The 15,102-nt window shown below is 45.9% G+C and overlaps 2 long non-coding RNA genes across 3 annotated transcripts; both read left to right on the top strand.

Annotated features, from left to right (window-relative positions):
• The first annotated feature begins 351 nt into the window (after positions 1 to 351).
• Positions 352 to 8,892, top strand: LOC143769293 (uncharacterized). Of its 2 annotated transcripts, XR_013214329.1 has the most exons (4): positions 352 to 414; positions 489 to 567; positions 813 to 932; positions 8,829 to 8,892. It is a non-coding gene; the product is annotated as an uncharacterized LOC143769293 (long non-coding RNA). The 2 variants fall into 2 exon arrangements; XR_013214328.1 differs by lacking the exon at positions 8,829 to 8,892 and having other exon boundaries at positions 813 to 1,240.
• Positions 8,893 to 9,099: 207 nt separating this feature from the next.
• LOC143769292 (uncharacterized) lies at positions 9,100 to 14,200 on the top strand. Its single transcript, XR_013214327.1, has 4 exons — positions 9,100 to 9,165; positions 9,371 to 9,563; positions 9,717 to 9,863; positions 9,984 to 14,200. It is a non-coding gene; the product is annotated as an uncharacterized LOC143769292 (long non-coding RNA).
• The last annotated feature ends 902 nt before the right edge of the window (positions 14,201 to 15,102 follow it).

Raw genomic sequence — 15,102 nt, 5'->3', positions numbered from 1 at the left:
ATCACGTATGGTAACTTATGGCACACATCATTGGTATAATATATGGCCTCGGACATTCACAGCTCCATATATGTAATACCCATTAAGGGCAGGCTGCCAGGACTCTCCATGTCTGTTCATGCAGCTGGACTAACAGCGCACACTCCTCCCACACACGTGACCGCTGTGACGAGCGGCATCACGTGACTCCCGGGCACTTAAACCCGGAAGTGCTTACCCCTACACAGCGTGCTTTCCCAGGCGACAGAGCACGCCACCAGCACTGGAGCTTTAACATGGTAAGCAGGCGCCCTGTGACCGCCATCACCCCCCCAGCTCTGCGGACTATTTATTTGTATTATCTCCCCCATAGAGCGTGGACCACTGGACTTTCTAATGGCGCAACACGCCATCCGCCCCGGGTTCATACACTAGGTAAAGGTGTCTATAGGGGTGAGCGTTAACCCTCACACAACCTTACCAATGCTTATCTGCCTTTATCATTACAGCACAGGATATTGGGGGCAGCCTTCTAAAAATAACAGGGGGAGTCCCCTCCTGGCCATCCATATTGCCATTATATTCCAGGTGAATATTAAAACTTCTCAACCCAATTTAACCCTGTTCATTCCTTTTACACACTATACTTGTGGAACAGTGCCAGGTTAATCTGGACACACATGACACACATTGTCCATTTTTTTCACCACCTTCTACCTCTCGACTCGGGACCACTGTGTCCACTACTATAATGCTGTCTACATGTGTCATTCTTTTTATCACGAGGATTTTATAACACGTTCTAAACACCACTGTTATATTTGTTTCCCTAGGCACGTCACACTTTGCACTCTATTACTCCATACTACATGGAAGAAGTTCGCGTGTATGATATAACTAGATCTACAAGGAAATTGCACTGTATATACTGAGGAACCTATATATCCTTTATAGTATGTCTCCACGAGAGGCCACCTCTCTTGTACCCTGCCTATGGGATTGCTATACCTGTAAAGATACCATTTGCTCCGTAAATGTAAATCATTTGCTCCTTAGATACGCCTCATGCTGCGACATTCAGTTATCCATATGTTTTAAAGCTGTGACATTTATATGTTGTTTAGTATAGTCACCACTATGCGATATCAGACAGACTATAGGATTCTATCCATTTGATGTCTTAAAATGTTGATTTTTTATGTATACTTTTCTCACATATTGTTTTTATTTTCTCATAAAACATTTTTTGTTGCTCTAGATAACTTTGAACTGTTCTGAGGAAGGTCTACTTTGGACCGAAAATGTTTAACAAAAACTGATTCTATGTCTGGACGCAAAATAAATTGAATCTTTCATTTTCACAAACATTTGAGTGCCGAGTTATTCTGAACATTTTATAGGTTCAGCAGTGTCATCCAAATATCTGACTGCTCTTTCAGCGCTGTCCACAACTCTTCTGCATTATGCTGTTTGTCACCTATGCAGATTAACTTCAGCACAGCCTGTTGCCACTTGGCTGAGGCAGTGCTGCAGTGTTTCCAGCTTCTGACTGATGTGTTGATTTCAGAGATGGAGGCTGAAGAGGAGGAGGAGGTGCAGGAGCTGTAGACTGCGGTGGCAACCCTGATTGACGTAGGGCCCTCAATCCTCTGCGTGGGAAGGATGTGTTCCATCCCAAGGTCCAACTATGTCCCGGCTTCCACTATGTTAACCCAGTGTGCCGTCAGTGATATGTACCGTCCCTGGCAACAAGCACTTGTCCACGTGTCCGTGGTTAGGAGGACTTTCCCTGTAACAGCATTGTTGAGGGCATGGGTAATGTTGTGTGACACATGCTGGTGTAATGCTGGTACACCACACGGGAAGAAATAGTGGCAACTGGGGACCGAGTACCTTGGGACGGCCGCCACCATCAGGTTGTGGAAAGCTTTCTTCTCAATGAGCCTAAAAGACAGCATTTCGAGCGCAAGCGGAAGAGAGAAGTTAGAATTTAGGACTGTGGCCTGTGGGGTGTTGGCTGGGTATTTCCGCTTGCGTTCCAATGACTGGGGTATATGTCATGATTCTCAATGGCGAGAGAACATAGCCCAGCATATATGAGAACTAGCTCTTGGAAGATGGAAACTATACTGACCATGAACTAAACCTGCCGCACAACTAGAAGTGGCCGGGTAGCATGCCTACGTTTTTTAACCCTAGATGCCCAGCGCCAGCCGGAGAACTGCCTAATCCTAGCAGAGGAAAAGACAGTCCTGGCTCACCTCTAGAGAAATTTTCCCAAAAGGCAGACAGAGGCCCCCACATATATTGGCGGTGATTTTAGATGAAATGACAAACGTAGTATGAAAATAGGTTTAGCAAAATCGAGGTCCGCTTTCTAGATAGCAGGAAGACAGAAAGGACACTTTCATGGTCAGCAGAAAACCCTATCAAAACACCATCCAGAAATTCCTTTAAGACTCTAGCATTAACTCATAACACCAGAGTGGCAATTTCCGATCACAAGAGCTTTCCAGACACAGTAACGAAACAGCAGCTGTGAACAGGAACAAAAATGCAAAAACACACAAGGACAAAAGTCCAACTTAGCTGGGAGTTGTCTAGTAGCAGGAACAAGCACAGAAGGCTTCTGATTACATTGTTGACCGGCAAGAAACTGACAGAGGAGCAAGGTTATATAGCGACTCCCACATCCTGATAGGAGCAGGTGAACAGAGGGGATGATGCACACAAGTTCAATTCCACAAGTGGCCACCGGGGGAGCCCAGAATCCAATTTCACAACAGTACCCCCCCCTCAAGGAGGGGGCACCGAACCCTCACCAGAACCACCAGGGCGATCAGGATGAGCCCTATGAAAGGCACGGACAAGATCGGAGGCATGAACATCAGAGGCAGTGACCCAAGAATTATCCTCCTGACCGTATCCCTTCCATTTGACCAGATACTGGAGTCTCCGTCTGGAAACACGAGAGTCTAAGATCTTTTCCACAACGTACTCCAACTCACCCTCAACCAACACCGGAGCAGGAGGCTCAACGGAAGGCACAACCGGTACCTCATACCTGCGCAACAATGACCGATGAAAAACATTATGAATCGAAAAGGATGCAGGGAGGTCCAAACTGAAGGACACAGGGTTAAGAATCTCCAATATCTTATACGGGCCGATGAACTGAGGCTTAAACTTAGGAGAAGAAACCCTCATAGGGACAAAATGAGAAGACAACCACACCAAGTCCCCAACACAAAGCCGAGGACCAACACGACGACGGCGGTTGGCAAAAAGCTGAGTCTTCTCCTGGGACAACTTCAAATTGTCCACCACCTGCCCCCAAATCTGATGCAACCTCTCCACCACAGCATCCACTCCAGGACAATCCGAAGATTCCACTTGACCGGAGGAAAATCGAGGATGAAACCCCAAATTGCAGAAAAACGGGGACACCAAGGTGGCAGAGCTGGCCCGATTATTGAGGGCGAACTCCGCCAAAGGCAAAAAAGCAACCCAATCATCCTGATCCGCAGACACAAAACACCTCAAATATGTCTCCAAGGTCTGATTAGTCCGCTCGGTCTGGCCATTAGTCTGAGGATGGAAAGCAGACGAAAAAGACAAATCTATGCCCATCCTAGCACAGAATGCCCGCCAAAATCTAGACACGAATTGGGTCCCTCTGTCAGAAACGATATTCTCAGGAATACCATGCAAACGAACAACATTTTGAAAAAACAGAGGAACCAACTCGGAAGAAGAAGGCAACTTAGGCAAGGGGACCAGATGGACCATCTTAGAGAAACGGTCACACACCACCCAGATGACAGACATCTTCTGAGAAACAGGCAGATCCGAAATAAAATCCATCGAGATGTGCATCCAAGGCCTCTTCGGGATAGGCAAGGGCAACAACAATCCACTAGCCCGAGAACAACAAGGCTTGGCCCGAGCACAAATGTCACAAGACTGCACAAAGCCTCGCACATCTCGCGACAGGGAAGGCCACCAGAAGGACCTTGCCACCAAATCCCTGGTACCAAAGATTTCAGGATGACCTGCCAACGCAGAAGAATGAACCTCAGAGATGACTCTACTGGTCCAATCATCAGGAACAAACAGTCTACCAGGTGGGCAACGATCAGGTCTATCCGCCTGAAACTCCTGCAAGGCCCGCCGCAGGTCTGGAGAAACGGCAGACAATATCACTCCATCTTTAAGGATACCTGTGGGCTCAGAATTACCAGGGGAGTCAGGCTCAAAACTCCTAGAAAGGGCATCCGCCTTAACATTGTTAGAACCCGGCAGGTACGACACCACAAAATTAAACCGAGAGAAAAACAACGACCAGCGCGCCTGTCTAGGATTCAGGCGCCTGGCAGACTCAAGGTAAATTAAATTTTTGTGGTCAGTCAATACCACCACCTGATGTCTGGCCCCCTCAAGCCAGTGACGCCACTCCTCAAAAGCCCACTTCATGGCCAAAAGCTCCCGATTCCCAATATCATAATTCCGCTCGGCGGGCGAAAATTTACGGGAAAAAAAAGCACAAGGTCTCATCACGGAGCAGTCGGAACTTCTCTGCGACAACACCGCCCCAGCTCCGATTTCAGAAGCGTCGACCTCAACCTGAAAAGGAAGAGCAACATCAGGCTGACGCAACACTGGGGCGGAAGAAAAGCGGCGCTTGAGCTCCCGAAAGGCCTCCACAGCATCAGGGGACCAATCAGCAACATCAGCACCCTTCTTAGTCAAATCAGTCAATGGTTTTACAACATCAGAAAAACCAGCAATAAATCGACGATAAAAGTTAGCAAAGCCCAAAAATTTCTGAAGACTCTTAAGAGAAGAGGGTTGCGTCCAATCACCAATAGCCTGAACCTTGACAGGATCCATCTCGATGGAAGAGGGGGAAAAAATGTATCCCAAGAAAGAAATCTTTTGAACCCCAAAAACACACTTAGAACCCTTCACACACAAGGAATTAGACCGCAAAACCTGAAAAACCCTCCTGACCTGCTGGACATGAGAGTCCCAGTCATCCGAAAAAATCAGAATATCATCCAGATACACAATCATAAATTTATCCAAATAATCGCGGAAAATGTCATGCATAAAGGACTGGAAGACTGAAGGGGCATTTGAAAGACCAAAAGGCATCACCAAATACTCAAAATGGCCCTCGGGCGTATTAAATGCGGTTTTCCACTCATCCCCCTGCTTGATTCGCACCAAATTATACGCCCCACGGAGATCAATCTTAGAGAACCACTTGGCCCCCTTTATACGAGCAAACAAATCAGTAAGCAGTGGTAACGGATATTGATATTTAACCGTGATTTTATTCAAAAGTCGATAATCAATACACGGCCTCAAAGAGCCGTCTTTCTTAGACACAGAGAAAAAACCGGCTCCTAAGGGAGATGACGAAGGACGAATATGTCCCTTTTCCAAGGACTCCTTTATATATTCTCGCATAGCAGCGTGTTCAGGCACAGACAGATTAAATAAACGACCCTTAGGGTATTTACTACCCGGAATCAAGTCTATGGCACAATCGCACTCCCGGTGCGGAGGTAGTGAACCAACCTTGGGTTCTTCAAAAACGTCACGAAAGTCAGACAAGAATTCAGGAATCTCAGAGGGAATAGATGATGAAATGGAAACCAAAGGTACGTCCCCATGAGTTCCTTTACATCCCCAGCTTAACACAGACATAGCTCTCCAGTCGAGGACTGGGTTATGAGATTGCAGCCATGGCAATCCCAGCACCAAAACATCATGTAGATTATACAGCACCAGAAAGCGAATAACCTCCTGGTGATCCGGATTAACACGCATAGTCACTTGTGTCCAGTATTGTGGTTTATTACTAGCCAATGGGGTGGAGTCAATCCCTTTCAGAGGTATCGGAGCCTCCAGTGGCTCCAAATCATACCCACAGCGTTTGGCAAAGGACCAATCCATAAGACTCAAAGCAGCGCCAGAGTCGACATAGGCGTCCGCGGTAATAGATGACAAAGAACAAATCAGGGTCACAGATAGAATAAACTTAGACTGTAAAGTGCTAATTGAAACAGACTTGTCAGGCTTCTTAGTACGCTTAAAGCATGCTGATATAACATGAGTTGAATCACCACAATAGAAGCACAACCCATTTTTTCGTCTAAAATTCTGCCGCTCGCTTCTGGACAGAATTCTATCACATTGCATATTTTCTGGCGTTTTCTCAGTAGACACCGCCAAATGGTGCACAGGTTTGCGCTCCCGCAGACGCCTATCGATCTGAATAGCCATCGTCATGGACTCATTCAGACTCGCAGGCACAGGGAACCCCACCATAACATCCTTAATGGCATCAGAGAGACCTTCTCTGAAAATCGCCGCCAGGGCGCACTCATTCCACTGAGTAAGCACAGACCATTTGCGGAATTTTTGGCAGTATATTTCAGCTTCATCTTGCCCCTGAGACAAGGACATCAAGGCCTTTTCCGCCTGAAGCTCTAAATGAGGTTCCTCATAAAGCAACCCCAAGGCCAGAAAAAACGCATCCACATTGAGCAACGCAGGATCCCCTGGTGCCAATGCAAAAGCCCAGTCTTGAGGGTCGCCCCGGAGCAAGGAAATTACAATCCTGACCTGCTGTGCAGGGTCTCCGGCAGAGCGAGACTTCAGGGACAAAAACAATTTGCAATTATTTTAAAAATTTTGAAAGTGAGATCTATTCCCCGAGAAGAATTCAGGCAAAGGAATTCTAGGCTCAGACATAGGTGCATGAACAACAAAATCTTGCAAATTTTGTACCTTTGTGGCGAGATTATTCAAACCTGTAGCTACACTCTGAAGATCCATTTGAAACAGGTGAACACAGAGCCATTCAAGGATTAGAAGGAGAGAAAGAGAGGAAGGCTGCAGTATAGGCAGACTAGCAAGTGATTCAATTAAGAGCACACTCAGAACTAGAGGAAAAAAAAAAAAAAAATTGTAGCAGACTTCTTTTTTCTCTCCTTTCTCAGCCAGTAATTTAACCCTTTTTTGGGCCGGTCAAACTGTCATGATTCTCAATGGCGAGAGAACATAGCCCAGCATATATGAGAACTAGCTCTTGGAAGATGGAAACTATACTGACCATGAACTAAACCTGCCGCACAACTAGAAGTGGCCGGGTAGCATGCCTACGTTTTTTAACCCTAGATGCCCAGCGCCAGCCGGAGAACTACCTAATCCTAGCAGAGGAAAAGACAGTCCTGGCTCACCTCTAGAGAAATTTTCCCAAAAGGCAGACAGAGGCCCCCACATATATTGGCGGTGATTTTAGATGAAATGACAAACGTAGTATGAAAATAGGTTTAGCAAAATCGAGGTCCGCTTTCTAGATAGCAGGAAGACAGAAAGGACACTTTCATGGTCAGCAGAAAACCCTATCAAAACACCATCCAGAAATTCCTTTAAGAGTCTAGCATTAACTCATAACACCAGAGTGGCAATTTCCGATCACAAGAGCTTTCCAGACACAGTAACGAAACAGCAGCTGTGAACAGGAACAAAAATGCAAAAACACACAAGGACAAAAGTCCAACTTAGCTGGGAGTTGTCTAGTAGCAGGAACAAGCACAGAAGGCTTCTGATTACATTGTTGACCGGCAAGAAACTGACAGAGGAGCAAGGTTATATAGCGACTCCCACATCCTGATAGGAGCAGGTGAACAGAGGGGATGATGCACACAAGTTCAATTCCACAAGTGGCCACCGGGGGAGCCCAGAATCCAATTTCACAACAGGTATAGACAACTGAAGGCTGTGTTGGGACAAGGACGTGGACGGGCTTGATGATGGTGCTGCTTGACTGTGGGCAACAACAGGTGCAGGGCTAGAGGCATCTTCACATGCCCATTGGACTGGGGATTGGCTTCTATGCAAAACAGTGGAAGAAGTAGTGGTGTCACCTGGAGACAGTGTTCCTAGAGCCTGGAGTTTGTCCCACAAAGTCGGGTGCTTTGCTGCCATGTGCCTGATCATGCTGGTGGTGGTCAGGCTGGTAGTTTTGCTACCCCTGCTGATGCGGGCATGGCAGGTGCTAAAAATGGCCTGTTTGGGGTTATCGGCAGAGTCTTAAAAAAATAACCAGACTCGGGAAGATCTAACAGTTGGAATGGCAGCTTCCCTCATGTTGGTGTTACGGGGAACGGATGCACGCCTTCTGTCTGTGGCCACCACACTACTTCTTCTTCCTGCCCATTGGGGTGATATGCCTCCTTCCCCATGTGTGCTGCTGTCCTCGCTCTGCATGTCCTCCTGCCAGGTTGGGTCAGTCAATATGTCATCCACCACCTCGTCTTCCACATCAGCACCCTGCTCCTCCTCCTGACTTTCTGGCAATTGTGCCTCATCATCGTCCACCTCTTGTGATACTTTCCCACCATCGCCTTTGTGTGACCGTGGCTGCTCAAAGCTTTGGGCATCGCTACATGCGATCTCAACTGTCCCCACTTCAAGTTGACAGGCCGAGAGTCCGAAATCTTGAAAGGGAAAACTGAACAGCTCTTCAAAGTGTACAAGTGTGAGATCAGTTGCCTCAGGGCACTTGGCATGGTGGGAGGAAGGAGGATCAGGGTGAGAAATATCTGGGCCACACTCACGGATACTCAGACTTGACCGTGTGGAAGACATGGTGGTGGCTAAGTGACTGGAAGCATTTCCCGCTATCCAACCAACAACTGTTTCACACTGCTCTGACTTCAATAGTGGTGTGCTGCGGTCCCCTAGAAACTGGGACAGGAAGGTTGAGCAAGAAGATGTGGGTCTGTCTCTACATGTCCTAATTTCTGCCATTTCTTTCTTTCTGCATGCATCAGAATGTCTTCTTCTTTGAATGAGGAGCAATGTCCTGGGCCTTCTGAAGTAGAACATGTCAGTGAGGTGAGTACTTGCCTCCTCAGATTGGTAAGTATTCACTTGACAAAGGCCATTTTTGGCCGAAACGTTGTATTATGTGATGGCAGAATAAAGATTTTGTACTATTTTTTCACCTGGAAACGGATGCTGCTCTTTCTTCAATTTTTTTTGGTAAGTATTCACTGTCACATCTACACACATGACAATTTTGGTTTTTCATTTTTTTAGAGCTCTTCTACTGCGGCTGAGACTGGGCAGGAGCAGCAGAGTCACGGTCGGGTGGCAAGGCGGCAGCGTGTATGTATACAAGGCTGACTGTTTACTGTATCCTCACTTTACTATTCTTAAATCTTCCTTTCTTTACTTTCCTCTTTCTTTACATTTTTCTTCTGGACTCCTTTTTTATCTTGACTTTCCTTATTAATGCCATTTCTCAGCCTCTGTTTTCTTTCTTTTCCTTATGTTAATGTATCCAACATTAATGTCTTTATTTAATTTTTAGGTTCCAGAACGGGATGAAGACCTCATAGAAAATGACCTCCTCATCTCCCTGGTCCATGAGCGAGTACCGTTGTGGGACACCCGGGATCCACTGCACTGAAACAACGTGACGATCCGGCACCTATGGAATGAGGTGGCCATAGCGATGTGGGATGGCTGGGACAACGCCCCGAGTCGGGTCCGAAGTGCTTTTGGTAAGTATTGCAATGCAGTATGAAGCAGTAGAGACCTTGGCCGTGCTCACACAACTGTGTGTGATGAGATAAACTCTCAGGAGTTTCTCTCATCATACACAGTTGTGTGAGCACAGCCAAAAGTCCTTTTTCTGACCATTTTTTTTTTAACAGTGGCCAAAGTGAAAACACGTTGGCGTTCGATGAAGGACCGCTTCAACAAGGACCTGCGTCAAGAGCGCCGTGTTCAGGAGCAAGGATCAGAAAATGCAAATACCATCGTGTTCTGGCATTTTTAAGACCGGTCCTTGCCCAGAGAACGTAAGTATTTTCACCTTGCATTTGGTTGTAATGTATTGCCATAATCTGTATATTTCTTTTCCACAGGATTTTGCATCTGGTTAATTTTTTGTATTAATTTTCTTTTTTCTTTTTTCACAGCACATGGAGCACTACTGTTGGCCCAGGTTCTGGAGCGGTCCTTCATCAGACAGCCACGGACCCGTCCCAGCCATCAAGCAGCGCTGCAGCAAGTGGGCCTGCCACACTAACTGGAGGCCAGGAAGCTGGTCCATCAGGTGTTCCCCTTTCCCAGTCCTCTGCCACTGCCTCTTTTTTTTGGGGCTCCTCCCGGCAGCGGCAGAGGGCATCGGACAGGTCCCTCATGCCCGAGTTTTTGCACTTGAGCTCGGTTTTTCACGAAGGACTCAAGGCTTTGGGTGACCAAATGGATATTTCACTTAGCCACATGAATACACGTATCCAGGAGGTCACCAAAAGCCTTGACCAAGTAAAAGCCGACCTCCAGAGGCCAGCACATCATTTTTTTAACCAAATTGAGCAGGGCATGTCGGAACACCTTACTCCTGATCTCCAGCTGAGTGTCATGCAGGCCTGCAATGCTACTTACGTGCAGGCTATGCAGCAGAGTCAGTATTTTCAGCAGACAGTGGCGGCATATCCACCTGTGCCTTCACTGTCACGATTATCCTCAATGCCGACCTCTGCTGCATACCACTGCATGGCCACCTCTATTCCTATGTGTAAGTGGATTGAGAGCTGGCTCAGGGATAGGAAACAAAGGGTGGTTATTAATGGAGCACACTTGGACTGGGTTGCGGTTAGCAGTGGTGTACCACAGGGGTCAGTATTGGGCCCTCTTCTTTTTAACATATTTATTAATGACCTTGTAGGGGGCATACAGAGTAGAATTTCAATATTTGCAGATGACACTAAACTCTGCAGGGTAATCAATACAGGGGAGGACAATTTTATATTACAGGATGATTTATGTAAACTAGAAGCTTGGGCTGATAAATGGCAAATGAGCTTTAATGGGGATAAATGTAAGGTCATGCACTTGGGTAGAAGTAATAAGATGTATAACTATGTACTTAATTCTAAAACTCAATCAATAAAAAAGACCTGGGTGTATGGGTGGATGACAAACTCATATTCAGTGGCCAGTGTCAGGCAGCTGCTACAAAGGCAAATAAAATAATAGGATGCATTAAAAGAGGCATAGATGATCATGGGGAGAACATCATTTTACCTCTATACAAGTCACTAGTTTGACCACACTTAGAATACTGTGCACAGTTCTGGTCTCCGGTGTATAAGAAAGACATAGCTGAACTGGAGCGGGTGCAGAGAAGAGCGAACAAGGTTATTAGGGGACTGGGGGGTCTGCAATACCTAGATAGGTTATTACATTAGGGCTATTTAGTTTGGAAAAACAAAGACTAAGGGGTGATCTTATTTTAATGTATAAATATATGAGGGGACAGTACAAAGACCTTTCTGATGATCTTTTTAATGGTAGACCTGAGACAGGGACAAGGGGGCATCCTCTACGTCTGGAGGAAAAAAGGTTTAAGCATAATAACAGACGCGGATTCTTTACTGTAAGAGCAGTGAGACTATGGAACTCTCTGCCGTATGATGTTGTAATGAGTAATTCATTACTAAAATTTAAGAGGGGACTGGATACCTTTCTGGAAAAGTATAATGTTACAGGGTATATACACTAGATTCCTTGATAGGGCGTTGATCCAGGGAACTAGTCTGATTGCCGTATGTGGAGTCGGGAAGGAATTTTTTTCCCCAAGGTGGAGCTTACTCTTTGCCACTTGGTTTTTTTTTGCCTTCCTCTGGATCAACATGTTAGGGCATGTTAGGTTAGGCTATGGGTTGAATTAGATGGACTTAAAGTCTTCCTTCAACCTTATTAACTATGTAACCTCTATTCCTAGCAGTGCCGGACACCAGTACAGCACCACTACCATGCCGAGTGCTGATGGACAGCCCACCGCCACCACCATGACAACCGCTGCTCCTGCTTGGACCTCTTCCACTGACACCACGATGCAGCAAGACCCTGGCATGGCCTTCCGTGCCGCCACCACCATAATGCAGCAGGACCCTGGCATGGCCTTCCGTACCGCCACCACCACGGTGTCTCAAAAAATGCCTACGATGTCTCCTTCTCCATCTTTCGCGATTTCTGTCTTGCTCCCAAGCAAACGCACAGGCAAGAAACAGCTTGATGCTTAAATCCAGGTTGAAATAAAAGCTCTCCATGCGAAGATCCATTCTGACACAGCATACAGGAACAAAATCTGAAGATTTCAGCTGTTCAAGGGTCTATATATTGAGATCCCATAATACACGCCCTCTGTAGTCCCATTGGCAGTTTCTGGTTATCTTGATTTTTCTCCTGTAAAATTTGTCACCATGTGCACCAAAAACGCAAACGCAGGAAAAAACGCTTCGAAATGCGTACAAACGCGGTGTTTTTTAACCACATGCGTTTGCGCATGCGTCTAAAAAACGCCGCGTTTGTACGCGTTTCTAAGCGTTTTTTCCTGCACTTGCGGATGCGGATTAAACGCTGCGGATTGGAACGCCAATGTGAAACTAGCCTAAAAACAGGCTTTTTGACTTTAAGAGTCCCTCCTTCATAAATGAAACAAGATGGGTCTGCTTATGTGTCACACACCACATGGCCAGCTAGGGTTGTTAAATGTTACGATGACATTTCCCAGTGAATGCATTTGTATTGGTTGAAAGCAATGTTAAAGTTGAAAAGCGCATCAAAAACACTGCACGTGAACTAAGCCCAAGTGGTGGAGGAACATTTTGGTCTGGGGATAATTATTTTGCCTTAAATACAAGTCAATACCCTGGTAAGGATATTCCTTAGGCTACTTTGACACATCAGTTTTTTGCCGTCAGGCAGGATCCAGTGAATTTTTGAAAAAAACGGATCCGTTGCAAATTGTGAAAAACTGATGCAACAGACTTTTTTTTTTTGCTGGTTCCTTTTTTTTTTTAAAACAGGGGATAGAATTTCGACTTCATGTTCTGGGGAAAGAAATGAGAGAGACCCCAGAATGGAAAAGTACCATTTCTGGGCATGTGCAGTTTAAAAAAACGGAATCCGTCGCCAGAATCCGTCATTGACCTATGACTTTCATGCATCACATGAATATGCATTATAATTCCTTACATTAGCACATTACATAGGTAAACATCTTACACTTCACATGACATAAGATGTACACAAGACACAGGACATTACTCAGATTACACATCCCATTATTTACAGCGGTGATATCTTCAAGGAGGAGCAGGGCAACATGTCCATCTCCTTACACCAGGATGGCTGGGAACTATAAATCCATGAGAAAACCTACAGATGTCTCTATTCTTAACTTTCCGTAAACTTTAAAGATTCTACAATATACATTTAACAGAATATTGCACCAGGCCAGCAAATCCCTGACAGGCTGCAATACACATCACAACCACTGGGTGACCACAGGAGAAGACACAGCACAGACATCTCCCAGATGAGAACTGCCAGCACTTCTCATGCCACTCCAGCTCTATGTCATCACTCTCCCTTACCTAATAGACTAATGTCACGATAATGTAAAAATGCCATGGTCTGAGTAATTTTCAGAAGGTGCCATGATTCCAGGCACACTGCGATTTCACTCTCCTCCCCCTGCTATACAGCTGTAATGTGAGACCAGCGTGCCAGCAACTTTCACTGAGGAGTTTTATGGCCTTAAAATGAAAGTACAAGTAGAAGCACATGGAAAAAACAAGGTTCCTTTGTCTTTGCAAATGTAAATATCATAGCACCGATTAATGATAGAAGTGTGACAAATACATTATTGACATGTGCCTCGGTAGACCTACCAGCCAGTGAGTTTGCTAGGTTAAAGAGCCAGCACAATTGAGAAATGGATTACTATGTAACTGGGTCACTGTAACTGTTTTTTTCATATACTCAAGAAAGAGGAGTGCATTCCATAGCTCTGCCCACCCTATGAGGTCATCCGGGGGGGAGAACCTTAGTTTTGGGCAAAGGGATAAAACTCAGAGACCCAGACAGGGGAGTGTATTTTGCAGGGGATTCAGATATGACAGGCTGTGCAATCTGACCTGAAGATTTTTGGGAAGGTCCCCTCCCTCCCAGCCATTACATGGTGTACCATTGAATGATATGAAAGAACAGTAAGTCGATATTCTTCTTTTAATCCCTTTTTATTTGTAATTGTTTGTACATACGATACTGTCTACTTTTATAATATCTTTTTATACTTTCGTAAACACTGCCTACCTTTTTGGAGTAAAATATATAAAATTACTAGCTTCGTTTCTCCTTGCTCTATAACGTACTGTCATGTCCTCTGAAGTGAATTATGCTACTAATTTGGGTTGGCTCCGGACCCGTTATTAATTAAGAAATTGGAGCTGGTGGCAGCTGATTTGTCCTGCGCGTTTGGGAAACCTGGTAGCGACGGACGGCATTGACAATTATTTTTCCCGCCTGAGTGGGAGTAGTTATATCGCCCTCACTGCAGTGTGCCCATTAGCCAGTACAAAGTAAGGCAGCCTTTCTGGTGACTAATTATCCTAGGTGCAGTACCCTGTCTGACCTGAGGGTAAAGGGGGCGCCAGAGAGCTGCAAGTTCCTAACCGGGACTGGGAAGTGGCATATAGATAAATCCACTTCAGAAAAGAACTAGGGGCAACCAAACAACCCTGATGCATGACATATTGTGTGAGCGGAGGGGATGATAAAGTTATCCTCACGGTGAGTCGTGACATGTTGGTGGCAGCGCGGTGGGATCATAGAGCATTAGTGATCTGGTTTGAGCAATCATTCTTCTCACTAAAACTTGCACAGTTCTTGCGGGGACTCTGCGCAAAAAGTTTTGGAGAATGAGCTCAGTGTTTCCTAGTCCTGAGACGATACCGTGTGTACGTTCCATTACCCGCTCACTTTCTCTTTGTTTTTCTATCCTATCTCTTATTTGGCAATGATGGCCGCAAAGGGAGAAGGCTGGTATAAGCAGCATACCAAGGACACTCTTATTGCCCTTTGTGGGTTGAGGCAGATTGATGCCACGGGCACAAACAAAATCCAACTGGTCGTGGTTCTGGTGCAACTGGAAATCGCTCAGAGCCCAGTGGACGCAGAAGCCGGCCCAAGCGAAAATGGTGCAGCTGCAGAGGTCCAACCACTGAATGCCGGCCCTACTTGCAA

The sequence above is a fragment of the Ranitomeya variabilis genome, chromosome 4 (assembly GCF_051348905.1).
Source record: "Ranitomeya variabilis isolate aRanVar5 chromosome 4, aRanVar5.hap1, whole genome shotgun sequence".
Taxonomy (NCBI): domain Eukaryota; kingdom Metazoa; phylum Chordata; class Amphibia; order Anura; family Dendrobatidae; genus Ranitomeya; species Ranitomeya variabilis.
Note: the sequence above shows the minus strand (reverse complement) of the source record. Positions and strands in the feature narration are given on the sequence as shown.